This window comes from Carassius carassius, chromosome 42, assembly GCF_963082965.1.
Source record: "Carassius carassius chromosome 42, fCarCar2.1, whole genome shotgun sequence".
Lineage (NCBI taxonomy): Eukaryota > Metazoa > Chordata > Actinopteri > Cypriniformes > Cyprinidae > Carassius > Carassius carassius.
The window spans coordinates 18420883-18448858 of NC_081796.1; positions in this window are offsets into that span (position 1 = coordinate 18420883).

The following is a 27976-nucleotide window of genomic DNA, read 5'->3' on the forward strand; positions in this document are numbered from 1 at the left end:
GGCAGCAACGTGTCCTTGAATTAGAGAAATAACTTTGTCCCACACTCCTTACTCATAAGAAAACATGCAGGGGATAGAGCCGTGTCCCCTGAATAACCTACAGGGAATAAACTTAGTCAATGTTTGCATTTGTCACGCTGCTCTAAAGGTATCCGTTTGTTTACAAACCCAGACGAGACTCCGGCATGGTGCTCATTTATAAACAGGAATAGAAATAATTTCACCTTAATTCCGGTACATGTGTTCTCATTACATTTTCAGCTCTGTGCTTTTTTAGAATGCAAGAAAACATCAAGGCCTTCATGGTGGTATCATCATGGTAATGGTCTTTCATTTTGCAAGGTCATTAGGCAAGATATTAATGCCAGCTCCTGTTTTTATATGCATAGCTAGGCAGCAGCTAGGTCACCATGTCTCTCAACAAAAGGCTTTCTGCTCAACAACCCCATCCACACACATCTTTTAAGTGCTCTTTTATTCATATGAAGCCTCTCTGTTGAGATTGAGCACAATATTTATGAGCTCTAGATGAGGTGCATATTATTATTGTTGTTATATGTTTTAAGGAAATAACATTGTCTGGGGCGCCGGCAATCATCAAATTGCCTGATTTAAGCATCAGTAAAGCCAAAGAACACCCTTTTCAGCGGGGTGAAAATGGTAGTAAAAATTTGTTTTAGCAGATTAACTAATCAGCAACGGAAGCCACGCCTTCATCAGGGTTTCTTTTGTTTTGACAGGAAAATGCAAACTCGGGGGGGGGGGGTATCACGAAATACTGAAGCAAAAAATTATCCTTAATTTTGTATTTTTGTAAAGCGCATTTGCAGCAGTACACAGCCATAGGCGAGACGGCTCGTTCGCTCATTGGCTTGTTCTGCGGCAACTGCACAGCCTATCGAGCGCAGGCTGATGCAACATCAGACCAATAAGGGCGCTTCGCGCCCTTCTTGCCACTTCCCGCCGAAACGGGTGTGGCCCAACCCATAAAAGGAGCTCGAAAAGGCTGACTCACCTGATTTATTTCATCGCCGAAGCGAACCAGAGTGAATCGTGCGCACGGCAGAGAACGCAGTACTCGTTCGCTCTTCTAGAGAGAACCGAGGTTACGTTTAGTAACCGAGTACGTTCTCTTACGAGAGCTCTCTCGTAATGCGTCTTAGCTAAGACGCTATGGGAACCCAATGTAAAACGCCGTGCGCGCAGGGATCACACACCAATAAACCTGAAGCAACGCCCAGGATTTACAGTGCACAGTCACCTGAGGGACTCACAGAGAGCCCAGGACAGAAAAGGGAAAAAGCCCTCCGTCCTATATCTAGCAGCATCCGTAGATGCGGCAATATGACATCACACAGCCGAAGCAAGGCCTGACCAATGTGGCAATGCGGGTCTTACGCAATACTGCCCATATAACAGTCGGCAGCGCATAGCGCTCGTGAACTCAGAATTCCCCTCTGGGCCCTGATTCGACTATACCGACAACAGCCTTGCTTGCAAGGCGGGGACCTCCAGGTTATAGAACCTAATAAATGTAGACGGCGGGGCCCAACCTACCGCCATACATATATCCTGCAAGGAGATCCCAGTAGACCACGCCCACGACGAGGCGACGCCTCTTGTGGAGTGTGCTATGACGCCCAACGGGCACTGAAGGCCCCTGGAAGCGTAAGCTAACGCTATGGCGTCAACTATCCATCTGGATAGAGTCTGTCTCGAAACAGCCATTCCCTTGGAACGTCCACCGAACGAGACAAACAGCTGCTCCATCTGCCGAAAGGCAGCAGAGCGAGACACATAAGCTCTTAAAACCCTGACAGGGCAAAGAAGACTCGAGTCTCCATCCTCCCCTGACACCGGCAGGGCAGACAGGGCAATAACCTGAGCCCGAAACGGTGTGTTGAGGGATTTCGGCACATAACCGTGCCTAGGTTTGAGTATGACCCTTGAGTCATTGGGCCCAAACTCCAAGCACGACTGGCTCACCGAGAGCCCGTGCAAATCACCCACACGCTTCACAGAAGCGAGAGCCAACAAGAATACTGTCTTGAACGACAGATGCTGAAGGCTAACCGATTGGATAGGCTCAAAAGGGGGACCCTTCGTGGCCTCCAAAACCGCCGCGAGGTCCCACATAGGGACTGACGGAGGTCTGGGAGGATTCAGCCTCCTAGCTCCTCTGAGGAACCGGATGACTAAATCGTTCCTTCCTATTGACTGACCGGACGCCGTTTCAGAAAACGCCGCGATGGCCGCCACATAAACTTTGAGCGTGGATGGGGCTCTGCCCTTATCCAACAGCTCCTGTAGGAAGGAGAGGACCTCCGTCACCTCACAACTAAGGGGTGAATAACCTCGAGCTGTGCACCAGCTGGAGAACACCGACCACTTCGAGGCATACAGACGTCGTGTCGACGGAGCTCTAGCCTGAGTGATGGTATTTAGCACTCCCACTGCGAGATCAGCGGGTAACCGTAGAGCAGCCAACACACATGGAGGGACCACAACTCCGGTTGAGGGTGCCAAATCGAGCCCCTGGCCTGCGAGAGGAGGTCCCTCCTCAACGGTACCGGCCACGGGGCGACATCTGATAACGGCATCAAATCTGGGAACCATGGTTGGTTCTTCCAAAGAGGTGCTACAAGCAGTATTGAACATCTCGTTTCTCTCACCCAAAGCCAGGAGGCGTTCCATCAGCCTGCACAGGTTTCGGGACCCGAGACCGCCCTGGCGATTTATGTAGGACACCACGGACATGTTGTCCACACAGACTACGACGTGGTGATCCTTGATATGGGGACAAAAGCGCGTCAGCGCGTTCTCCACTGCCAGTGTTTCCAGGCAGTTGATATGATGGAGCTTTTCCCGTTCTGACCATAGGCCAAAGGACGGTCTGCCTTCGAGCAGCGCTCCCCATCCCGAAGTGGAGGCGTCCGTCGACACCATTTTCACACTCGGGGAAGTCCCCAGGCTTACACCTGATCGGTACCAGCCGTTCGCTGTCCAAGGTGCTAGAGCCGCAACACAGCTCTGATCGACTTTGAAATGCAGCCGGCCAGACGCCCACTCTCTGCGCGGCACCCGAGCCTTCAGCCAGAACTGCAGGGGGCGCATGCGGAGCAGGCCCAGCCGCAGAACCGGAGACGCTGAGGCCATGAGACCCAGCATCTTTTGACAGTGTTTGAGCGACACGGTCGCGCCGCAGTGGAAAGAACTCGCTGTGCGCTGAATGCCCATCGCGCGCTGTGGTGACAGCCGCGCCGTCATGGAACACGAGTTCAGAACTATACCCAGAAACAGGATCGTCTGACTGGGTTTCAGCGAACTCTTCGCCCAATTGACACTGAGGCCGAGCTTCTCGCTCGTGATTGGGCCAGAACCAGCCAGTTGTCCAAATAATTCAGCACTCGTATGCCTCTGAGTCTGAGAAGAGCGAGCGCTGCATCCATGCACCTCGTAAACGTACGAGGAGCCACGGAGGACTGTAAACTGGTATGCCTGGTCCTCGAAGGCGAATCTCAAATATCGCCTGTGGTTTGACGCTATCTGTATTTGAAAATACGCGTCCCTCAGATCTATTGACATGAACCAGTCCCCTCTGCGAATCTGCGCGAGGAGTTTCCTGGTCGTAAGCATTTTGAAGCTGCGTTTCATCAATGCCTTGTTCAGCTGTCTTAGATCCAGTATGGGCCCCGTCTCTCTTGGGCACCAGAAAGTATCTGCTGTACAGCCCCCCCCTCGCTTTGAGCTTGAGACACAGGCTCTACAGCCCCTTTGCTCAACAGTTTTGATATTTCGGCCCGAAGTATGTGTGCTACTTCTGTTTTGACCGTAGTTTCGACGCGCGCTGAAAAGCGCGGAGGGCGTCAAAAAAAAAAAACTGTAGCGAGTAGCCTCTCTTTATAATGCCTAGCACCCAATCCGAAACCCCTGGAAGCGCTGACCATGCATCTGCATGAATGGCTAAGGGCTGGAATGCGAAGCGCGCTCTGTTGACCGGGCAACGGCGGCGCTCAGGTGTGCTGCGCATTTGAGGCGGGGAGCGCGCTGATCACAGCGGGCAGATCACTCCTCCTCGACCCCGTCCCGGCGCTTAACCGACTGGGGGAAGGCTGAGCAGGTCCCGTGGGACTCGATATGTCTGCGAGTAACAGTGGGCTGCATATGTGCACATTTACCACTTTCAACTCGCTGTCTGCCTGTGCAGAGCGTACGTGCACGGGCCTCGTTTTTACAGAAGCCACGCGCCGTATGTGACATAGTGTATGCGGGCACTGGGGAGTGGGCACGTTTACTATGCGGTGCGCTCGACCGATCTGTGTCGATCTTATGTGCGCGAGCCCTGTGTGCAGGGATGTGCTTACATGTGGAGATGGGCACTGAGGAGTGGGCATTGTCACTGCATTTATAGCACCATCGGCCGTGGCCGGACGAGCGTGCACGGGTTTTGTTTTTTACAGAAACCACATGACGCGTGTGACATAGTAATTGTGGGCACTGAGGGGTGGGCACGCTTACTATGCAGTGTGCGCGATCGACTTGAGTCGCTTTTATGGGCGCAGGCCCTGTGTGCAGGGCTGTGCTTACATGTGGAGATGGGCACTGAGGAGTGGGCATCGTCACTACATTTAAAGCACCATCGGCCGTGGCCGGACGAACGTGCACGGGTTTCATTTTTACAGAAACCACATGACGCGTGTGACATAGTGATTGTGGGCACTGAGGAGTGGGCACGTCTACTATGTAGTGCGCGTGATCGACTTGAGTCGCTTTTATGGGCGCGAGCCCTGTGTGAAGGGCTGTGCTTATATGTGGAGATGGGCACTGAGCAGTGGGCATCGTCACTACATTTATAGCACCATCGGCCGTGGCCGGGAAACCAGAAATTACACCTTTTTCGGGAAATATCTGGGTAGCCGTGATAACGGTTTTCGTGTGCAGGCAAGCGGGCAACCGTACAGGCTTGCGCATTGCAAAAAAACGCTGAAACAGTCACAATCTCTGGAACTGAAACAGCGGCGCGCTTAGGTGAGAGCCCGGCCACAGCGGAACTCGTACACCGGCGCTTCGATGAAGCAGCCATCGTGTGTAGTGCCGACGCAGCGTCATGCAGCATGCATAGATGGCTTTCCTAGGATGGCTTCAGGGCTCCCGGCCTCACCGTAATCCTCTGCCGCGGTCCCCGCGGCGCGGGACGACGGCCGGTAGAGCGAGAACGGGGGTCTCGAGCTGCATTGCTGAAGCTGTTGTGATAACAGCTTTTGTGTGCAGGCAAGCGGGCAACTGTGCAGGCTTGCGCATTGCAGAAAACGCTGAGACAGTCACAATTCCTGGAACAGAAACAGCGGCGCGCTTGGGTGAGAGCTCGGCCACAGCGGAACTCGTACACCTGCGCTTCGATGAAGCAGCCATCGTTAGTAGTGCCGACGCAGCGTCACACAGCAGGCTTTAGATGGCAACACCGCTTTTGCCGCCGTCCAGCAGAGGGCGGACAAAGGTGTGTCGCTATCGCCTGTTCCACCGGCGGAAGTGAGTGGTAGTTCCTGTTTTTAGCATCATCAGTGTGGAGAATGCTAGTGAGACAGACGAACGAGTTCGTGCTGAATATGGAGCGTTCCAAGCCTTCGCCACCTCTTCGTGAAGCTCAGGAAGAAATGAGGCAGGCTTTGAGAAGTACGCTCATCCGAAAGGGAAATACCATCCAGCCGGGAACGAGAGGGGGGGAGCTGGTGCAAACCACTCGCGGCCGAGACTCATCGCGGCCAACATGAGCATTCGCCCCGGCTCCTTCTCGATGTCAGCTCGTCTGCTGGGCTTCTGAGCAGAAGGCGCGTGTCCTCTTCCCCCGACGCGGCCCTGAGATCGACTTCCTCGGACGACGCGCCAGCAACAGCGGGCGCTGCCCACCGGGAAGCGATGCAGGGGGGGCCGGTGAAGCAGGGCGAACCGGCGAGCTCGGTTGAGCTGAAGACAGTTCCTGCTGGAATCCTGCTGGAATCCTGCTGGAAGCGATGCTTTTACGGCCTCATCGCAGCGGAGAATGCAGGCTCAGAGAAAAAGGCAACCATGGCAACAGCTCGCAGTGGGGGCATCCGCCGTCAGCGAGCGCGAGCGCTGCATGATCTTCACCCAGGCAGGAGACACAGATGACGTACCGGTTTCCCTCACTGAGTGGGGCTCTGACGAGCCGCAGGAAGGCATCTTAAAAAAGACGCGAGCTCTTTTACGAGTGTGTGTCGCAGGGCGAACACACACACACGCACACACACATAAAGAACAGCTTGGATATAACAGGATTGAAAGGATATAGGTGCCGGATAGCGCAGCAGGAACGGCAGTGGAAGGCGGCGATGCCAGCAGCTTCAGAATGGCTCGTCCTGCTGATGTGCTTTCTCAGACGGCGCTTGCTTCCTCCGTGATCCAGCGATGCATGAGCTTCGCTGAAGAGATGAAAAATCAGGTGAGTCAGCCTTTTCGAGCTCCTTTTATAGGTTGGGCCACACCCGTTTCGGCAGGAAGTGGCAAGAAGGGAAATTATTGGTCTGATGTTGCATCAGGCCGCGCTCGATAGGCTGTGCAGTTGCCGCAGAACAAGCCAATGAGCGAACGAGCCGTCTCGCCTATGGCTGTGTACTGCTGCAAATGCGCTTTACAAAAATACAAAATTAAGGATAAATTTTTTGCTTCAGTATTTCGTGAAAAGAGACTTTTCCCGTAGCGTCTTAGCTAAGACGCAGTACGAGAGAGCTCTCGTAAGAGAACTGAATGATTCCTTTATATAAAGATGTTGAAAAAAAAAATATTTGAAAGCATATACACAAATATATAAAACACGGGAAAAGCCACCTATCAAAAAAAAGTGGCAAAATTTTTTTGATTGTCACCTTAAACGTCTTTAAATTTGTTCATTTTTTCAAAACATTGTGCATACTGGTTTTGGATACTGTCAGTGCAATGCTATTGTACATTTCAGTGTCTATTAGTGATGCGCGTGTTGATCCGAAATGAGCGGGTGCCTGCGGTCACCCGCGGTTACGAGTCATCTAAAAATATTTTTAATGATATCCGGGTCGTGGTCGGTCGGGTCGTTTGAAATACCTTTGTAATTTATATAGTACTAGACACAATTTTGAAATACATAGCCCTACACTTTATTGGCTGAATAACTGGCGCAAATAGAGTGACTACCTGTCCCGCTTTGTTGTACTGTACAGCAATTTTACCCTTTGTCCCGCCTCATTCAAATTGAGCATCTGTCCCACTTTTTCATTCGACCCTGCATAATAAATACATGGATTTGTCCATAGGCGTACTGTTAACTTATGTCCAATAGTTCAGAGGAGAGCAATAAAAGCGTTAGTCGATAGGCTGAGTCGTACGTCAATCAAACTGTTGACTGGTGCACGAACGCCTCCTCGACATTCAACAATCTCAAATTGGAGATTGCGCGCGTTGTTCGGTCAGGTCATTTTATGCAAAAGCAGTTTTTCTGTGGGACATGGTGGAGAATACGACGTGAAGCGACATGGTGCATGTGAGTAGGCCCACCACAGAAAAAAGCGCATCATCAAGAAACATGCAAATCAGTGCAATCGTTTTAGAATAAACCAAATGACCCACAGGCTGACAAAGTTTGGGGAGCAGAAGTGACGAGCATTTATCATGCCGCACATCACACACATTCATATCACTCTATTGCAGTTACAAGTTAGCCCCAGTCATTTTTCCAGATTCTGAAATAGCTAAGAAAAAAGCTGGTCAGGTAGTGTCTTAATCTTTTAGTCGGTGCAATATATTACAGAAAGCTTGAAATGTCTACTTTTAAACGTACATATTCAAACCAAAATAAATAGGCTACTCTCTGATTATGTAATCCATATGAAATGAGCATTTCTCTCCGGCGTTCATGGCGAGTCCGCATCGTCAACTTCATCTTAGCAGCGACATAGAAAACACCAGTTTATTACTAAGCAATTAAATGAGTCCTTGCTAATTTAAACACATTCATAATCATTAGTTTAACTGGTTCTTTGTGGCAAGCCTTATGTGTGCGTTCATAACGCTTATTATGCTGTAGGCTATAGTCTATTTAAGTAATTAAATTGATATAAAGGGGCGACGCATTTACTACTTTTAAAAAATGCGGGTCAGGAAGCGGGTCGGGTACAATATTTTCTTTTTCTTTTTTTGCGGTCCGAGTTGCGGGCGGGTTAGTTGAAAACATCGGTCGGGTGCGGGTTATTAATACATTGACCCGCGCATCACTGGTGTCTATCCAAACATACAATATTGTTATATGTTTTAGAGTCACATACGAATACCTATGAATAATGAATATAAATAAAAATAACTATCAAAATGCTAAATAAATAAAAAATTAATAAATAAATAAAAAAAAAAAAAAAAAAAAAAAAATATATATATATATATATATATATATAGCTTTTTCTTAAAATTTGTCAAAATACAGACTAAAATCATCAAACAAATACACACTAGACAACAAAATCATCCTTCAAAGTCACAAATATACCGCAGAGCAAAATAAACATCTCACAGTACCTCCTATGGACCTCTGTCCACTCTAGGCACATGAGACCTTCTATAAACTGATAAATCAGCCTCCTCTGAGAACAACTCCTCGATCACTGATGAGACCTTCAAGGCACAAACCTAGCGAGAATTCTCAATACGTGACATTAAGGAGCTATTATGTGCACCGGAGAGTATGATCAGTGTTCTCCAGTGTTATTTTTTTAATCCCACTCTTTGGAGGAAAGAAACTAGAAATGTATTTGTGAAGGTTTGAAAGGCCAGAGGAGGAACGGTACACTTTCTCATAATAACAGAGAGAAAACTATTCCTACCTTGAGCATTCTGAACAGCCATTATGAAGGTAACTGATTGATTTGCTGAAATCTAAAGGACGAATAATCGTGAGAGTACTATTCAGAAATGGCATAAAACGAAAGAGCAACATTCATTAAAGCTAATCTCAAGATGTTCGCACGGTGCACTATGGGAAATGAGAAGTGTTTTCTGAGTACCACGGATCCTTGGCATGAATCTTGCTGTCTAACTTTTGGAGGTCTGTTAAATGACTCATCAAGCAAACCCACTAAAGATATACATCTTCCCTTTTAAACCATTCTGAGGCTGGATGGAGAAGGGTTGGGGCAAGATCTACTTTGTTTGGCCTCAAGCTCTAATTGCACTAACAAAGAAGGACCAAAACTTTCATGGTACAACCAAGACTTCATAATTCAAAGAGGTTATTGATGTGCTGCTCTTTTTTTCTTTTGCCTTATGCATTAATTTATTCCAAAATACACTAAAGATGCAATTCATACATACAATGACACCTTTTCCATGATAAGCATGTTTTTCATTTCTGAATAGAATATATATATATAATTTAGCTGGATTTTTATTTTAGTTGTTTTTTAGTTTTATGTTTTTTAGTTTTATTTTATGTTATGTTATGTTATGTTATGCTATTTAGTGTTATTCATATTTTTGTAGTTAAGTGGATTTCAGATTTAGTTGGTCTTCAAATATTAGACTGTTTGACCTTTTTATAAAAAGGTTAGCTTCGAGTGTAAAATATCGTGCGCTTTGACTCTCCAAAAATTATATAACATTTATTAATTAATAATTCAATATATTTGTAATAAATAAATAATTTGAAAAAAACAGAAAGACATTTTAAAAGAAAGATGTAAGTCATATATTCAATTCAATTCAAAAAAAATATATGATGTCTACTTCTTAATTTTTATATCACATGAAATGTTTAAAGTCATACAATTTAAACCTTTCTTGAAAATGGTATTAAACGTTTAATTTATAAAATGTAAAATTGAATGAAACCAAAATTAATAAGAGACATTTCTACATGCCTAATGTACATTTGAATCTAAATTTCAAATGGATTTTTTCTTTTTATTATCATCAACCCATATTCCATGGTATTACCATGAAATTATATATTTTTTTAAAAACAAAATTGTTTCATTACCACAGTATTTATCCAAGCACCAAAATATGATTAAATACAATCCCTATACAAAATTTTTGAAATACCCAAAATGCAAAAGACTCATTAGTCCATTAAAAGTATTAAGACCTTTCCATCTCCAAGAATTCACTCAAACAGTCAAACTGTACTTCACATCACGAGCCAGTGAAGTGAACATGGATTATGACAACATGGCTGCAACAGTTGGGCACGGTTAGCCCCAGAGCACCAGTGTTATGACACAGCTGTCTCGCCCCGTTCCCAACCGACTCTACCATTCTGCCCAATCTGGCTCTTGTGCCCTGAGGACATCCTCATGAATTTAAACCAGCTTCCTGGCATTGCACAAGACAGCAGCTCTCAGCCTGAAATTATAATGCAAATGAAGCCTGTGAAATGTTATCATGAACATGATCATGGTAGAGTAACATAAATAGAGCCAATAGAGCTCTTTAATTAAAGATTCAGAAAAAGAGAAACTGTGCAAGCACGCTTCTTTGCACACAGGTCACACTCATGGAGATTATTGTAAATATGGCCATTGTGAAATAGTGCGCTTCAGGGTAGAGAAAACAAATATTTGGTCCCTCCAGTCATGGAGACTATGCGTGATGATCTCCATTTTAATGTACTGCGAGTGTGTGTATGTGTAAGAGTTTGTGTCTATGTGTGTGTGTGTGTGTGTGTGTATGTGTGTGTGTTTGTATTCAAAGGGATGAATCTCCATTCCATAAGCTCTGATACCTGGTGAGGTTTTTAATGTTCTCAGACGTAGAGAGCGATGCTGATACAACGCATATTACTGCAGCAACAAGAATAAACACCTCGCGCTGCTGTCAGCCTGAAAAACAGCTCCAATTACATCTGCTGAGAGCAATTGGGACATTTTTAGATTTACGTTTTTCAGACACAAAGGAAGAGCAGTTGTTTACATGCAGCTGCAATGCCCCCATCTGTTTTTGTCCATTATGACAGCACTAATAATGGATGAACGTAACTTTTAAAATTCTTGTGATCTTCATTTACACACAGTGCGCCTTAACCTTTGGATGTTATGCATGTTTGTGCTTACTGTCATCTTAACTATTGAAGAATTATTGATTTCATAGGTTTGACTTGAAAAAGTAATGATTGCTTCCTTGGAGAATTGATTAAAGCCCATTGGGTATTGATGGGAACGGTATAAAGAGCCATACAGAGCTTCACAGCATCACAATAAGGCTGATTGGAGCTCCGGTGTCACCCCTGCATGTGGATTTGTACCCACCTTAAGTCAAATAGCCCACCCCTTCAATCAATAAGAAGGCATCCAGTATATTAGCCCTGTCTGGGAGTTGAATTTCAAAAGACAGGAATTTGCTGCTGACATCTCAGCTGGATGTAAAAGCATACTTTGATACAGCTTACCTGTGAGGGTTTTAGGCTACTTAAAAGAGCGAGGAGTGATGTATAATGCCTTTGCGAATAGTGTAAAAGTACAACCGTGGAGTGTGAGCAGAACGTGTTTAAAAGCAATTCTGACTGTTTGAAATGTCAAAGTTCAAAACAACTTAGTTGCACTTTAAATAAACTAATGCTTTGCTAATTTAAAAACCTAATAAATTAAATTAATAGCACTTAGTAGAAAACAGTGACACTTCAGGAGTGTCGAAGTCATCATCAGATTGGTTAAATTATACAGGATTTCCGGGAGACGTGTGTGTCGCGTTCTTTAACGATCTGCCTGGAAACTAAAATTTTGTGGTGCCAAACCTCCTCACGAAAGAAAAAAGCCACCGAGTTTACACCTGTGATAACAAGCACTTGTCAGGATCAACTAAACTCTGGATATTCAAAAGTATGTGAAATATTGAAAGTTTGCGGCATAAAATCGTTAAAATATGTCCAAGAGTTTTACACACCGGTCTGTTATTGTGGTGACATTTCCACACCCCGAAACGTGATACTGAACGAAACAAACTCTGATTGGTTGTTTGACATGTCTGGTCAAACGGCCTCATGAGTGGGCCTTGGCCGATGAAAGCTGCAACAGATTCCAGACCTTCAGTCATCAGTCTGACAAACATAAAAGTACATCTAAACAAAATGAGAAAACCAAATGATAGAACAACAAACAAGTATTTGTTCTGCAGACAAAACATAAGTCAAAATTAACTCAACAGTTCATAGCAATGAAACAAACTGTATGCATTTGTAGCGTGGGAAAACAAATGAAAATGAGCAAAAAAGAAACATAAACGTACAGCTTTGCTTTGAAGCAGTAGCAAACAAACCTTTTCATCCATGTCTATTGATGTCAGTATAAAGTCTGAAACCACTGGGACAAATAACAGCAAACAAAATGTATATAAAGACAAACTGAGAACACTTTTATTCCTAATTCACATCTAAGATGTCATACTACTGTAAGTTGTACTATTCCACAAAATATTTTATTGAAATTTTATTTTGAGTTTCAGAAGATTGGACCCTCTTCATAATTCCTGAGTTCTCGGAAGCACAGGTCGTCAAAGTTGGGTAAACCTCTAAATTGGTGGATGGAAACGGCAACATTTATTTATTTATTTATTTCAGCATTCTTATTGCCACTTTAGCGAAATAAAAACCCACAATAGTGTTTCTATGACTTAACAAAAAGAGTGACGTCAAATTTGCCATCACTCTTTCAGCCTTTGAATTTGACACACACTCATTAACTAGCAATATTAAATAGTTTTATATAATGTCAAGGCAAGAAAATACAAACTATGGTGTTTTAAATGTACATTAAAACTTTAAAAAATGAGATAAAAAAAACTTTGCTAGATTTACAATGCTAATAACTGTGGAAAAGTGTCATTACAGTCTGTGAAAAGGGTCCATCAAAATCATATAGGTTTGGAACAATATTACGTCTTTTAAATTCTGGGCAAACTACCTCTTTAATGCTTATGGTACAGAATGGTTTTAAAAATTATCGTTTGTCTTGTTTTCCCACTTATGTGCATGATCACTTAAGACTTACATAATCTCATCTGATAGAACTCTGAGAGGCTATCCACAAAGGCCATTTCTCATAATCTGACAAAAATGTTCAATTATTTTTTGACTCGAGGCCAGAAAACAGAGCTGCTGTGTTCAAGCATTGACTTTCATCTTAAGTGAATTTAGGCAGTGCAATGCAATTTCACAATCCAAATACTCCAGCTGTTTAAAGTTAAAGTTCCAAGGTAACCATGGCGCCCCTCACCAGGACCAGACGATAACATGTGGAATAAGTTTAGATGCGTTCCTCCAAACATTCCCACTTGTCTCTACTTTTAAGAATCTTCAACAACGAGTCTATACTCACATCAGGTAAACACGGCATGGGTCACAGATAAAACAATATATACAAGCAAAAAATGTCTGGAGTTTACAAAAGGAAAAGAGACTGTAAGTAACCCGTCTATTACACTAATTAGGACTTGTTAGGGCTTACTTGTAAAGCCAACGCTAATTACTACCCAACTTGATTATATTTACAAATGCAATTGAGTCTTGCCCAGAATACTTTTATCCGTGGATGTCAATCAGAGACACAGCATGACAAAAAAAGTATCCATTGCCTAATTACACATATTTAGTTTATTTGTGAATCAGTCTTTCTTCCTTTGCAGCATGAGGCTTAAATTTTTGCGGTCTTTCATTATGACATGAAATACAATGTCCATGGAGCAAAGTAGACAGTCTGAAATAACAAAAATAAGTGGTTTAGAAAATCAGGTAAAGGTGGGCCAAGAGAAATGTTGAAAAAATTTGAAATAAAAGACTGAAAATGATGGAAAGCTGGCCAAGGAAAACTATTTTACAATACTGCAGTTTCTCATGAGAATTTTTGTGCAGTACATACTCATAAATTTACAATACAATGCTTTGGCTATGAGTCTAGAGATGGAGCGTTGGACTTTACAGACTCTGAGGACTGATGTGAATCCAGCACAGGGTAAATGGAGACAGACACCCGTAACTATCCCCCCTGTCTGTGAATATGTAAGCCAGCTATATTCATAAATATTAGCTATATATCATTTATAAGACCAAGCCAAACCACTCAGACAATACTGTACCATATGGGATATGAATTTAAAATTGTAAGGATGGAAAAAAGGAGAAAAGCACAACTGTATAACATTACTTATGGTACCAAAATACACAATACAGAAAATAACTGTAAGAAAAATAAATGAAATTAAACCAAATAATGCAATGGGGGGGGGGGGGGGGGGGGGTAGTAATAATTTTAATAGACGTCTGGTTTGTGTAGCTCATCATGCACCAAGAGGCTGAAAGATGCACATAAAGAAAGAACATTATTACAAAGTGCAGTTCATTCCAATAAAAGCCTTGGTGTTGAACAGACCTACAAAATAAAACAGGGTTGAGATGTGAGCAGTGGGACTGGACTGTAAGTGTGTGTGTGAGTTATGGAGTGGATGCACCAGTTCTAGGAGCACGTCCCATGTGCAGGAAGGAATGATGAATGTGCTCAGGTGATCAGGCTCCTCATTAAATGAAATGTAAATGAGGGGGACACTGTATAAAAAAAGGGGTTTCGGGCAGCATGGCAGGAATCTAATAGAAATGCTGGACATAAAGCAATGGCAATGACAGTGCTTCAGGGCACAGTGGTGTGCCTGGGGTGAGATTCAAAATGAAGCACCCAGAAAATGAGAGTCGAGCAAAGAGGGAAAATGGATGGCGGCTGCAGCCACAGGAGCTGGAAAGACTAGCACGACGGATCTTCCTGGAAAAACAAAATAGCTTAAAGCAGATTCTAACACGAGAGAAAATAAAAAAATGGTACAAAGAGGAAGAAGAAGAGAAAATGGAGGGGGAGGGAAACATCCCACTCTCCAGACTGTCTATTATGCTGCTCAGAAGGAGCCTGGCTTTTGTTAAGGCTATTAAAATAAAGAGAAACATTGAGAATTTATCATATTGGTTGAGGGTTGTTTAGATTTCCTAACCCTGGAATGCAGTGACGTTTGCCAGGTCTGACTGTACAAGCAAATTTTCACTTTTGACAATTTTGTAGTTACATTGTCCTCACTATTGCCTCGTTTTCACCAACAAGGCGGTGGTACCCGATTCAGTGACTATTCTGAAATGTTTCAACCTCTTTCACTGTGGTTTTGGGCCAGAAAATGTGATTTTGCCCCTAAAACTCACCCAATGTGACAGTATGACATTGACTTCTTTGAATTTCATATATCATGTGGAATGTTCATATAACATCTTTCTCGCCTGCACTTAACCAACTAACACTAGCACTTTTCCTTTTCTTGTCTTTTAATTAAAAAAAAAAAAAAAAAAAAAAAAAAACCTACCTATGTGTTCTATACTAGACTAACTGAGACTTGTCATGGCACTTGTATACTGTTGTTGTTCTCTTGTTGACCTGACTGCTTCTATTGTTCTCATTTGTAAGTCGCTTTGGATAAAAGCGTCTGCTAAATGATTAAATGTAAATGTAAATGTAAATAACAGAGCAAAAAAAAAAAAAAAAACATGGCCAGCAAAAGTAACAAAAGCTTGTAGAATACGTTTAATGGGCATAATTAAGCATGAAAATGACTGAAGGAAATATCTATTTAAGTCAACTAACATCATACTGTACATATTCTTTTGGTTTCTATAACGAGTATTTTTTTAAATTACAAATGCAATGAAGATACAGGTATCGGTACTTCGTATCAGCCTCTTTCAGGGCAAAGTCGTATCAGTGCATATACAAAAGAACCAGAAAAAGTCTTGGAAAAAGCCTGTTGCGTTCAAAAGTGCAGGTCTTTCTAAAACGCATAGGACACTGAGCCATACCTGAAAAGATGAAAAATGTTTCACCCCACAAACATCTTTGTAAGAGGCCACAACACTGCCACAGCAATCAGAACCTCCAGGTGATCTGGAATTAAGTTTTTTGTAACCAACCACCATGGTAACAGACGTCACACTGATTGAGTCCACACACATACGCACACACTCCAATAGATATTGCTGGATTAATGTCTGACAGAGTGCTCACAGATCTCCTTTCCATCCTGGAAATGGGGCAAAGCCAATTCCAGCTTGTGACAATCCTAACTGTGAAAAATGGGCTTATTATTTCCTTACTTTTGATTTTCTCTGATAGTTCAGATGTATTTGTTCATCACAATTACATTTCATACATAGAAATGCATTTCTGGAGCCACCAATATACAACCCGAATTCTGGAAAAGTTGGGACGTTTTTTAAATTTTAATAAAATGAAAACTAAAGGAATTTCAAATCACATGAGCCAATATTTTATTCACAATAGAACATAGATAACGTAGCAAATGTTTAAACTGAGAAATTGTACACTTTTATCCACATAATTAGCTCATTTAAAATTTAATGCCTGCTACAGGTCTCAAAAAAGTTGGCACGGGGGCAACAAATGGCTAAAAAAGCAAGCAGTTTTGAAAAGATCCAGCTGGGAGAACATCTAGTGATTAATTAAGTTAATTGATATCAGGTCTGTAACATGATTAGCTATAAAAGCTTTGTCTTAGAGAAGCAGAGTCTCTCAGAAGTAAAGATGGGCAGAGGCTCTCCAATCTGTGAAAGACTGCGTAAAAAAATTGTGGAAAACTTTAAAAACAATGTTCCTCAACGTCAAATTGCAAAGGCTTTGCAAATCTCATCATCTACAGTGCATAACATCATCAAAAGATTCAGAGAAACTGGAGAAATCTCTGTGCGTAAGGGGCAAGGCCGGAGACCTTTATTGGATGACCGTGGTCTTCGAGCTCTCAGACGACACTGCATCACTCATCGGCATGATTGTGTCAATGACATTACTAAATGGGCCCAGGAATACTTTCAGAAACCACTATCGGTAAACACAATCCGCCGTGCCATCAGCAGATGCCAACTAAAGCTCTATCATGCAAAAAGGAAGCCATATGTGAACATGGTCCAGAAGCGCCGTCGTGTCCTGTGGGCCAAGGCTCATTTAAAATGGACTATTTCAAAGTGGAATAGTGTTTTATGGTCAGACGAGTCCAAATTTGACATTCTTGTTGGAAATCACGGACGCCGTGTCCTCCGGGCTAAAGAGGAGGGAGACCTTCCAGCATGTTATCAGCGTTCAGTTCAAAAGCCAGCATCTCTGATGGTATGGGGGTGCATAAGTGCATACGGTATGGGCAGCTTGCATGTTTTGGAAGGCTCTGTGAATGCTGAAAGGTATATAAAGGTTTTAGAGCAACATATGCTTCCCTACAAACAACGTCTATTTCAGGGAAGGCCTTGTTTATTTCAGCAGGACAATGCAAAACCACATACTGCAGCTATAACAACAGCATGGCTTCGTCGTAGAAGAGTCCGGGTGCTAACCTGGCCTGCCTGCAGTCCAGATCTTTCACCTATAGAGAACATTTGGCGCATCATTAAACGAAAAATACGTCAAAGACGACCACGAACTCTTCAGCAGCTGGAAATCTATATAAGGCAAGAATGGGACCAAATTCCAACAGCAAAACTCCAGCAACTCATAGCCTCAATGCCCAGACGTCTTCAAACTGTTTTGAAAAGAAAAGGAGATGCTACACCATGGTAAACATGCCCCGTCCCAACTATTTTGAGACCTGTAGCAGAAATCAAAATTGAAATGAGCTCATTTTGTGCATAAAATTGTAAACTTTCTCAGTTTAAACATTTGCTATGTTATCTATGTTCTATTGTGAATAAAATATTGGCTCATGTGATTTGAAAGTCTTTTAGTTTTCATTTTATTAAAATTTAAAAAACGTCCCAACTTTTCCGGAATTCGGGTTGTACACACACGCAATTCCAGAGACACAATTCAGGAACTGCAGAGTGAAAAATTTAAATATTTTATGGTTTTATTCAGCAATTGTTAGCAGATGCAGTGACTAAAATGCAGATATTAAATATAGACTGGCCACTCACATCTAGTTTGACTGGTCAGGCAATGCAACAAACGAGTCAACCAACATAAATGATAATGCCATGCACAATGGTCTATAAAATCTGTCTAAAAAAACATTGCCCTGTCAGGCCTGTCAGGTAAGTTTAGGAGTATTTTATCTTCACATACTGTACTGTACATTACAATTCAAAAATTTGGAGCAAGAAAGACTAATGACATTTATAATTTTACAAATTATATCTATATTTATCTTCAAATAAACGCTGTTCTTTTGAACTCTCTATCAAAGAATCCGGAAAAAAAGATTTTCACAAAAATAAGCTGTACAAACATAGATAATAAGAAATGACTCTTGAGCGCTAAATCAGCATATTAGAATTATTTCTGAAGGATCATGTGACACTGAATACTTTTGTAATGATGCTGAACATTCAGATGGCATCACAGGAATAAATTACATTTTTAAATATTAACAAAAAAAGTCTTAAGTGAACTATTAAATAGTCAAAGTGTTATTTAAAAAACCTTGGATATTTTGGTATCATATCATTGCATGCAAGTCATTCACAAGTTAAACCTACTTTAAAGGGTTAGTTCAGCCAAAAATGAAAATTATGTCATTAATGACTCACCCTCATGTCGTTCCAAACACGTAAGACCTCCGTTCATCTTCGGAACACAGTTTAAAATATTTTAGATTTACTCCGAGAGCTTTCTGTCCCACCTGTCCATGTCCAGAAAGGTAATAAAAACATCTTTAAAGTAGTCCATGTGACATCAGAGGGTCAGTTAGAATTTCTTGAAGCATCGAAAATACATTTTGGTCTAAAAATAACAAAAACTACGACTTTATTCAGCATTGTCTTCTCTTCCGGGTCTGTTGTGAGCGCGTTCACTGCAGTGTAGTGATATCCGGTTCGCGAACGAATCATTCGATTTAACTGGTTCTTCTTAGTGAACCGGTTGAACCAGTTCACCAAATCGAACTGAATAGTTTGAAACGGTTTGTGTCTCCAATAATTATTAACACACAAATGACTTAAACTGTTAACTTTTTAGACCCGGAAGAGAAGACAATGCTGAATAAAGTCATAGTTTTTGTTATTTTTAGACCAAAATGTATTTTTGATGCTTCAAGAAATTCTAACGGACCCTCTGATGTCACATGGAGTACTTTGATGATGTTTTTCTTACCTTTCTGGACATGGACAGTATACCGTACACGCATTTTCAATGGAGGGACAGAAAGCTCTCATAGTAAATCTAAAATATCTTAAACTGTGGTCTTACGTGTTTGGAACAACATGAGGGTGAGTCATTAATGACATAATTTTCATTTTTGGGTGAACTATCCCTTTAAGATGACATCTGTATTTCTATCATCTTTTACATTTGTGTGGATCGTATAGCCTCTGTGTGTTAGGTCATTTTGAAAATGAATATCTCTTCCACCTAAAATGTAAATCCACCTTTTCTGACTTATCTGAGAGATGTTCGTATACCTTTTTTATAGCGGAACATTTTGTTTCTGAACTTTGTAGAGAGGTTTTCAGGTAGTGTTCTTTGATCTTTTTTTCCTACTGCCCTTCTGAGTTTCTAAAGAGAGAATATCTGGATGAGTGTGTCTGATTCTAAGCTTCATACTTCATTTCCCTGAAAAGGGACCAAAAAGAATCCAAGGATCCAAACACTCACACAGATAGATTCAGACACTCAATGGTGCATCTCAAAGGCATAGCAGTAACATCGACACATCTCATGAGTAACATACCTGCAGGGAACTTGAAATCCTCCTCTTTTTTCCTTCTTAAAATGTGCTGCTTTAATAAAACATGCAAAGCGTTTTAAAAGTGTTTTACAGTGGGTTTCTACAAACACATACCAAATAAACTCCACACAAGCAAATTTGTCTAAATTAATGCAAAAAATGCTAATTTTCCTTTCCAAATAATAACTCCTCTCTGATGTCATGGAAATAAATTTAGCTGTTTATTTTGTTTCATCTGCAAATTCCTGCAAAGGGAGCTATCAAATATTCAGTGCTGATGAGAAAAAGAGGCCTCACGGACACCAGTAAACATAGAGCTTTTTTAAAAAGAAACAAAGATTCAACGTCTCACCTGCTTCCAGTACTGAGATCCCTGAATGAAGACACTGGCTTAACATTGGAAGAGTGAGCAACATGCTGAAAGAGACTACTGGACAGGCTAAAGGCATTCCCAAAGGCCCCGCTATGCTTTCAGCAAGCTTGTTTATGAAGGTTTACCTTCCACCCGTCCTAGGGGCCCACAGTCTACAGACTTATTGCACATGGAACATAAGACCACCAGCTCATGTCGGCTGTTAGCTGGTGTCAGTAACCTGTTTGAAATGGAATTTAAAATCTATATGTTTGGCCTTGTTTTGGTCCCAGGCTTTGTTTTTCTAGAAAGGCCTTCAATTTATACCTGCAGGTTTGAGGCGAGAGACAAACAAGCCTGATTTACTCTGCTTTCCTCTTGTAAAATAAGCATAAAAGGCCCTTTGCCAAAACAAAATGCTTACAGACAGCATTTATCGTACATTAATTCCAACAAAAATCTGATTGACGAAGACAAATCCGGTAAGGACGTTTCGTACGGGGGCTCTGAATAATTCAATTCATTTTTAATCAGGAATGGGACTCCAGGTCTATCTTCTGTCTGCTGTTTGACAAGTGTAATTCATCAGGGGTAAAATCTAGTCAGTCGGAGAAGTGTCACTGAGGAAGAAATTGACCAGTGGACCTCATGCATCAACATCCACCTACAGTGGCTTGCCCGCATTCTCCACCATTATACCTGGCTCGAGGTTCCACCCATGTATCATCATTCATTCAAACCAATTAAGCACTTCTCAATAAAAAAAATGTATGGTATTTCTAAGTAAGACTGAAAGAGGTGATCCAGAAAGCCATTTTCCCTCAAAATCCAATTAGAAAGGTGAAAAAGTCTAGCTGATGTCATAAAAGCAGGGGATTTTGTTTAAGGACAGAAAGGTATTACAGGGCAGATTACTTGTGGCTTATTTTCTTTGTTGGAAAATTACATTTTGGAGTACTGGCTTTCAGCTGCACAGGAACGATGAATTCTCATCCAACCAAGTTTTAAGCTTTAAGGTTGTTGTTTTGTCTGCAATCAATCTGGCTCCTTTAGATACCAACAACTTTTGCCAATGTACACACTGTGACAGGTTGTAATCAAGGGTTATAAAGCTAATATGTGCGTTTCTACGTGTTTATAGCAAACAGTTCTATGTCTTGAGGATTTGTGGCTAACAAAAAAGGTGCCTGACATCGCATCTCTTGCATCTCATCTTGACATCCCACTGAGTTGCTTGTGTGCTCTTGCTTCAGTCGACAACATGATGGCGTAGACTCAATGGAAAAGTCAATAAAACTTGAACTACTATCTAATTTTGCAACTCAGTCAGAAAAAAAAGAGTGATCTTTTGAGGTCCCTGCAAGTTTCCTTGTGTAGTTGAATCAAACTCGGAGGGCCTGGTTAAATTAACTGTTTTATTTGTGGATGGCTTTTAGGAGTGGAGTTGGGACAAGTTAAGTCAGAAGACCTTAAAAGACAATGGTGCTTACTAGCTCTTATTCGGTCTATGACCCTTTCTCCTGTCATTTATTATAGGGTGGTCTCTAAATCCATAATCACCTTCACCTAGACCTATAGCCCCTGCAAACCTCACAAGTGGCCTCTGCAACTTTCTTTACTGTCTGAAGGTAAGACAACAGTTCAGAATAGCAAAGAACTGGGGTAGCTGCTGTAGCGATTTATCGTACTAGACATCGCTGTCAAAGCATCTGCAAAATTCAGATAATATTTGTTGCTAAGCATGGAAGTAAGATTATTCGCATATTTCTTAAAATGTAATTTATAAGGTAACAATTTAATGATATGACAGTGACATGACAAAATTAGTTAACACTGCATTAGGCATCAACTAACAGTGAACAATGTTGTTGTTTTTTACAGCATTTATATAAATGGGTTAATATTAATGTCTGCATAGGACAAAAAAAAGTATGTTTCAAGTTGTATACATTAAAAAACAAAAATTAACATTTGAAAGCAATAATGTACTATAAAATAATTAATAATTGATAAATTAACAAACTGAATAATACGATTACAAGAATTTAATAACAACAAAATTAAAATATTTATAACTGATTAATTAATTAATGCTGTTAAAATTGGTCATTGTCAGTTCATGATACCTAAACCAATAACTAATTTTACTCTCATGAACGCACGTTGGCTGACATGGAAGAGAAGAAATTTTTGAATAGAGTCAAAAAGTAACATTATGGTTGAACCAATGATGTCAAATGGACTATTTTATCGATGTCCTTACTACCTTTCTGTGCCATAAAACACTTCAGTTGTATTCCTGTCTATGGAGGGTCAGAAAGCTCTCAGATTTCATCAAAAATATCTTAATTTGTGTTCTGAATATGAATGAAGGTCTTACGGGTTTGGAATGACATGAGGGTGAGTAATTAACGACATTTAAATTTTTGGGAGAACTATCCCTTTAATGTACCATATAGTGATTAATCATAATATAAATATTTTTCCCCTGGGGCAGAGATCTATGGAGATACATAAAAAAAATAGAAATGTCTATTATTTTAAAAACAAAAATTCACTAATTATAAAGCATAATATAACAATCATATCTGATTTTCTTCATTAAACTTTTTATGAAGTGTTAGAAAAAAAAGAGAAAAAAACATCTACTAGCATAATATACAGAATTTCACCAGTATATATATATTTTAGATATTTATGAGATGAATATTCTTATCCTATTCAATGTCAGCTGTCAAAAAAAAAAAATAGAACATAGAAAAAAAAATGATTTAGCTTAAAAGGTCAGCTAACTTCACAGATAACAAAGGCAAAAAATAGCCAAATATCATCATCATCTTCTTCTTCTTGTTAAGAAGTAGTGATCAGCCAGATATATGACCCCAATGAATTACCAGGACAAGAATCAATGAGCAGCAGGTCTTGAGGTGTGGCATGGGAAGCCTCTGTCATCCAAGAATACTCTTTAATATATCAGCTCATTTATCTCTGACAAAAGCACTATGCCAATCTCATGGCTAATTGAAAGCTTACGAAAGCAAGTTATTCAAATGACAAAATAGTTCCAGGCAAGCCAGCCAATTAGGGGCTTGCGCATCGGGGATAGCTAAGTGTCAATGCATCTTTGCGTTTCCAAGGGACTCAGAGGCATCCCTCTGGCCTCAAGGCCACAGAAGTTTCATTAGAGAACATGTCCAAAACTAATAGAAAAAAATTATGGATCTCAAACAAATGAGACCTTGACGGGCAAATTGTCCAGGAAGATTGAATGAATAAATGTCTGTGTATGGGTAAGCAAATTTGCTTTAAGCACTAGCACAGATAGGGAAAAAAGTTATAATTTTTTTATTTAACCTTTCCCAAGAGATGGTCTTTCATACACGAATATTCAAGTCCAGCAAGTTACTGCATGCTTTACAAAAATAGCAAGTACTTCTCTTGTACAGTCTACTCCCTATACCTCTGGACTCCAAGAGAGGCTAACAAGGGAGCATTCATTATACCTGAGACAAGAATGGAATCTAAATAACCAGGCCGAACCTCTGCCAGAATACATTAAAAGACCAATACGGTTTTAATTCCTTATGGGCGCAATTGGCAGGTAACAGCGGCTTTCATGTTGAGAATGTCTTTTATATAGAGATCCATCTGAAAAGCAAGGCCTGCGACATAAAGGGACTGCACTTTACACTGTGTGACTACCACATAAAGGCGTGAGGCACAAATGATCCCCAGTGTCTGATCAAAGCCTCCTTACAGCATCCAGATATATATTTGAAATGGAGCAATTACAATGCAGCGCAAACCAGGTTGTTATAATCTTGCTTAAAAAGGGGGGGGGGGGGCGAAAAATCACGGAAAATTTTATTTAGTTAGTCTGACTCACTCTATGCAAATCCATATGGTGCATGTGTGCAAATGTCAATATTTAACCAAAATTCAGTGATTGTGCTCGTCCAAGACATGCACAAAGCAAACAGTGAGTTCAGTCAAATTTTCGAATGAGCCTCTGACATTTTAACACTGACTTATGGAAAAAGAAACACACAGAGGTTTTCACTCTTCAAGAGATGTATTCAACAGCAACGTGTTCGCTCAATTCTTTATGGGCTTACGGAGGAATTTAAATCCCTTGCAGGTGTAATACTTTCTCCTATCCGACTTAATTTGCAGAGACAACTATAAGTAAGCCATTTGCAGGTTGATTTCCACAAAACGTCAAAACGCTGAAGCTATCAAAACAGTGGGTCTCACTCAATGTGCAAATAAACCATGTACATGATTAATAAGTAAGTTAAAATTCATGCATCAATTAGGACTAAATTTTGAAACAACTGAACAGTTTATGAACATTTAAATAAGACTAAAATGAATTACAGCAATCAAATACGCAAGTTGTTTATTTTTTTTTTTATGAATCTGAATTACTGAGCGGTTTATTTTTATTATATATATTTTTTTTTTTATACAGTCAAATCAGTATGAAAGTCTGTATACTGAAAGTTTTGCTCATGACTATTAATTACATGACATTTATTTACTCATAAACATTCATTCATTTAGCTGTTTGAATGTATATATACAGTTACCATGCCAAGTCTGCATAATTCAATTACACTATACAACATTATATGTCAATTTCACATAGATAGAGGGGCATATTGAGGAAGTGAAAATGAATGGAAGAATGGTCTCAAGATGCGTTTTAACAGCTCATGCTGCAAGATGCACAAAATAAAAATAAAAAACATACGCAACTGAACGCAATGCAAGAACTTGTACTGTTTCAACGTCCTGTGCATGCTTTCTCTGTTCACCAGTATGCAAATTGGAATTTGTGAAAAGTAGATTTTAATGTATTTTTCCCAAATGTAAAAATGAGATACATTAGGGAGTTTATGCATGTTATTGTGTTCCTTGTTTCGAAAATGATAAAGATGACAAAATGCGGATATTCCTGTGGCTGCTCAATCTGGTTCTGTTTCAAGTGTAAAACTAGCACATGTAAGTTACTGGTAAAGGAAGAAGAACGATAAAACGACTTCAAGCTTCTGTAGCAAGCAGTGCCCTCTGTTGGTCAAAAGAAACATTAAATGGAACTTATATTTCCTGGCAGATATTATTTTCATCAAGTGGGTTGTTTTGACTGTACAGTGAAAAAAGTGGCACAAGATTAAACACTCAGCTTTTAGTTCCAATTGAAATCTTGCCTTTATCCCTCATGGTACATTTTCCATTTTCAACATCACCCCTGTCTGTTCCTGATTATAACAGCCCTAAATTGAATATGAACGTTAGTTACACAAGAACATGTGCGTCGATCAAGTAGTCCAGTCTGAAAACAGGGCTGCAGAGGCTAAAAGAACAATTAAATTAAAGTTTTCAAACTACCCTCCTCCTACTCTAAATTCTTGGGAGAAATAAAAAAACAAACCGCACAGTCCCGCGGCTTACGTGTAGCCGTACGTCTCTTTTATAGAACGTTTTCAAGCATATTTCTTTCATTACAACCTGCGGTTTGGATGGATTTGTCCTCTAAAGCAGTATTTACACTATAGTCTTAACAGTTCACTCCATATTGCAGCCAGTTTTAGATGATAATGGAGAAATCCTGTGTCCGCCTATGAAGCATTCATGACACCGCTCAAGAACATCTCTTTAAGAAATAGTGTTTCAGTTAAGCAAAACATAGAATGTGCATTTAAATAACACTGAAGCCAGGCTTTCAGTTCCTTGACCTTCCAGTGACCCGTATGGAACCGCACGGGCTGTAACCGCTACTGTATGGCACAGACTTCCCTCAGGAGGCCAAAGCAATCAGGACGATTCGGTGGAAGCCAGCAAACATCTGCCAGACTTGTTTGGCCAAAACACAGAGCTGTAATATACATTATAAGCTATACATGTGGAGCACTGGGTCGCATGGATACACCGAGCATCACAAAAGACAACAAACTAAGAAGCTGGTGGTATTCAGGACGGATGGTTCTGGATTCAACTAAGTAAAACACAGGAAACATCTCATGGGGGCATTAAATACAGCTCATTCTAGGTACTCAGCGCTCTTTATGAGGAAAACATTTCCTTTAGTGTGAAGGGAAGGGAGGGCATAAATGGTTTCTGTGGACTAATAAAAACAGACTTTGAGTCTTACATAGCTTTAGTAGTAGTCGACTACTGGATTCACCAGTCTGGTGCAGAAAAATGAAGGAAAACCAGCCTGCTACTTTATGACTGCAGATCTCAGCAGTTTAAAATGTAGATAAACCAGATGGTCTCTTAGAGGCCATGGAATTTGTATTTAATTATTTATAATGGTCTAAAACACTTTCCGGTGATTGTCTATATTGGGATTCAAGTTGAATGCCGCAGCAAGGGTTGGAAGCTTGCTAGAAAACCGCACATACATGAACAGCCACGCCAAACCAAGTTCATCAGGGAGTTCAAGGCTAAATCAATGAATACTTTCCTCTCAATCAAATTCATTCCAGCAATACAAGGTTTAATTGTTTTTCTTTTTTTGATGGCTGAGTGTAAGGGTGGATCAACTAAAATCAGTGTTGTTTCTTCATAAGATGCTTTAAAAATGGTCTTGTATGCATGTGTGTGTGTGTGTGTGTGTGTGTGTGTGTGTGTATATATATATACAGTATATATACACACAAAAAGTCAAAGTCAAGTCTCTCTTTAGTGGCTTTTTTTCACATTAATAAAAAAATTGTTTAAATATAAACTGATTGAATATATATATATATATATATATATATATATATATATATATACACTAATGGAATTAAATATATGAAAAATATTTTATAAAAGGTAGAGTGTTATCTTCAAATGAAGAAATCATTTATTTTTTTGCTCCGTACACATGGAAATGTTTCTTGCCCATGGACTTAAACATCAAATGAGCCTTGACCATTATTTTCATAAAAGCAATATAGACCTATAATTACAAAAATGCCAATGAGAATTTATCTTTCAAAATCTATAAAGCTATTAAGGGTATAATTAAAAAGATCTGTTATTTTTGCACAAGCATCTGTGAAGCTTAATCATGTTTATTTTCGTGCAAAGTCTTGAACAAAAACATTAACTTTGAAATATTAATCCAATCTCCCTTATTGATAAAATTCAACAGCGAACACAAAGCCATGGCTCATACATACATGCATCATTACACTCTGCTGCAATTACACAGGTTCATTACCTTCCAAAGAGCATCAACGGAGAGAGAGAGAGAGAGAGAGAGAGGGAAAGAGAGAGAAGATAATTGCATCTCATGACACCCAGAGGTGCCCTAGGGCTGAAGGTATGATGTGAAACAAAACAATGGCTGGATTTTACAATTCATATCTTTGAAATTGAACAGAATCTCTGAATTATGATATTCCACCATTGAACTTCTACTTTTCGTGTGCCTAACGCCCTGCTTCCCATTCATCATAGCCAAATGTTTTGATCCACTTATTTAAGCCCTGGATATTAAGCAATTTTCCTAGGCCTTTAACGGGATTTGATTTCCTGAGGTCAATCCTCCTAGAAATGGCCTTTTCTTTATATTACCGGCTCAGGTATGATGCTCCTACTGCATCCCATCCCTCCCCCTTGTCATGCCGGGGATAAATAATAAATGAAAGTGGTATTTGAGTCTTCAAATCATCCGTCGGGTCGAGAGCCCTTCCTCTGCTTGAACTTTGAGAGACGTGTAGTGCAGCCTTCCCATGCTAAAGGTTAGCCGCTTGGACAGGCACCCTGCTTTACGCTAGTGAGCATGGGTAGTTTATAAGCATCTCCTCAGCATATCATTGAGAGACTTTTCATGGTGCAAATCCTTTTTCCCTCTCATCAGGGGCTGGGTGAAGTCGAGAGACTGAGAACAAATGCAGGAAAAGTTAG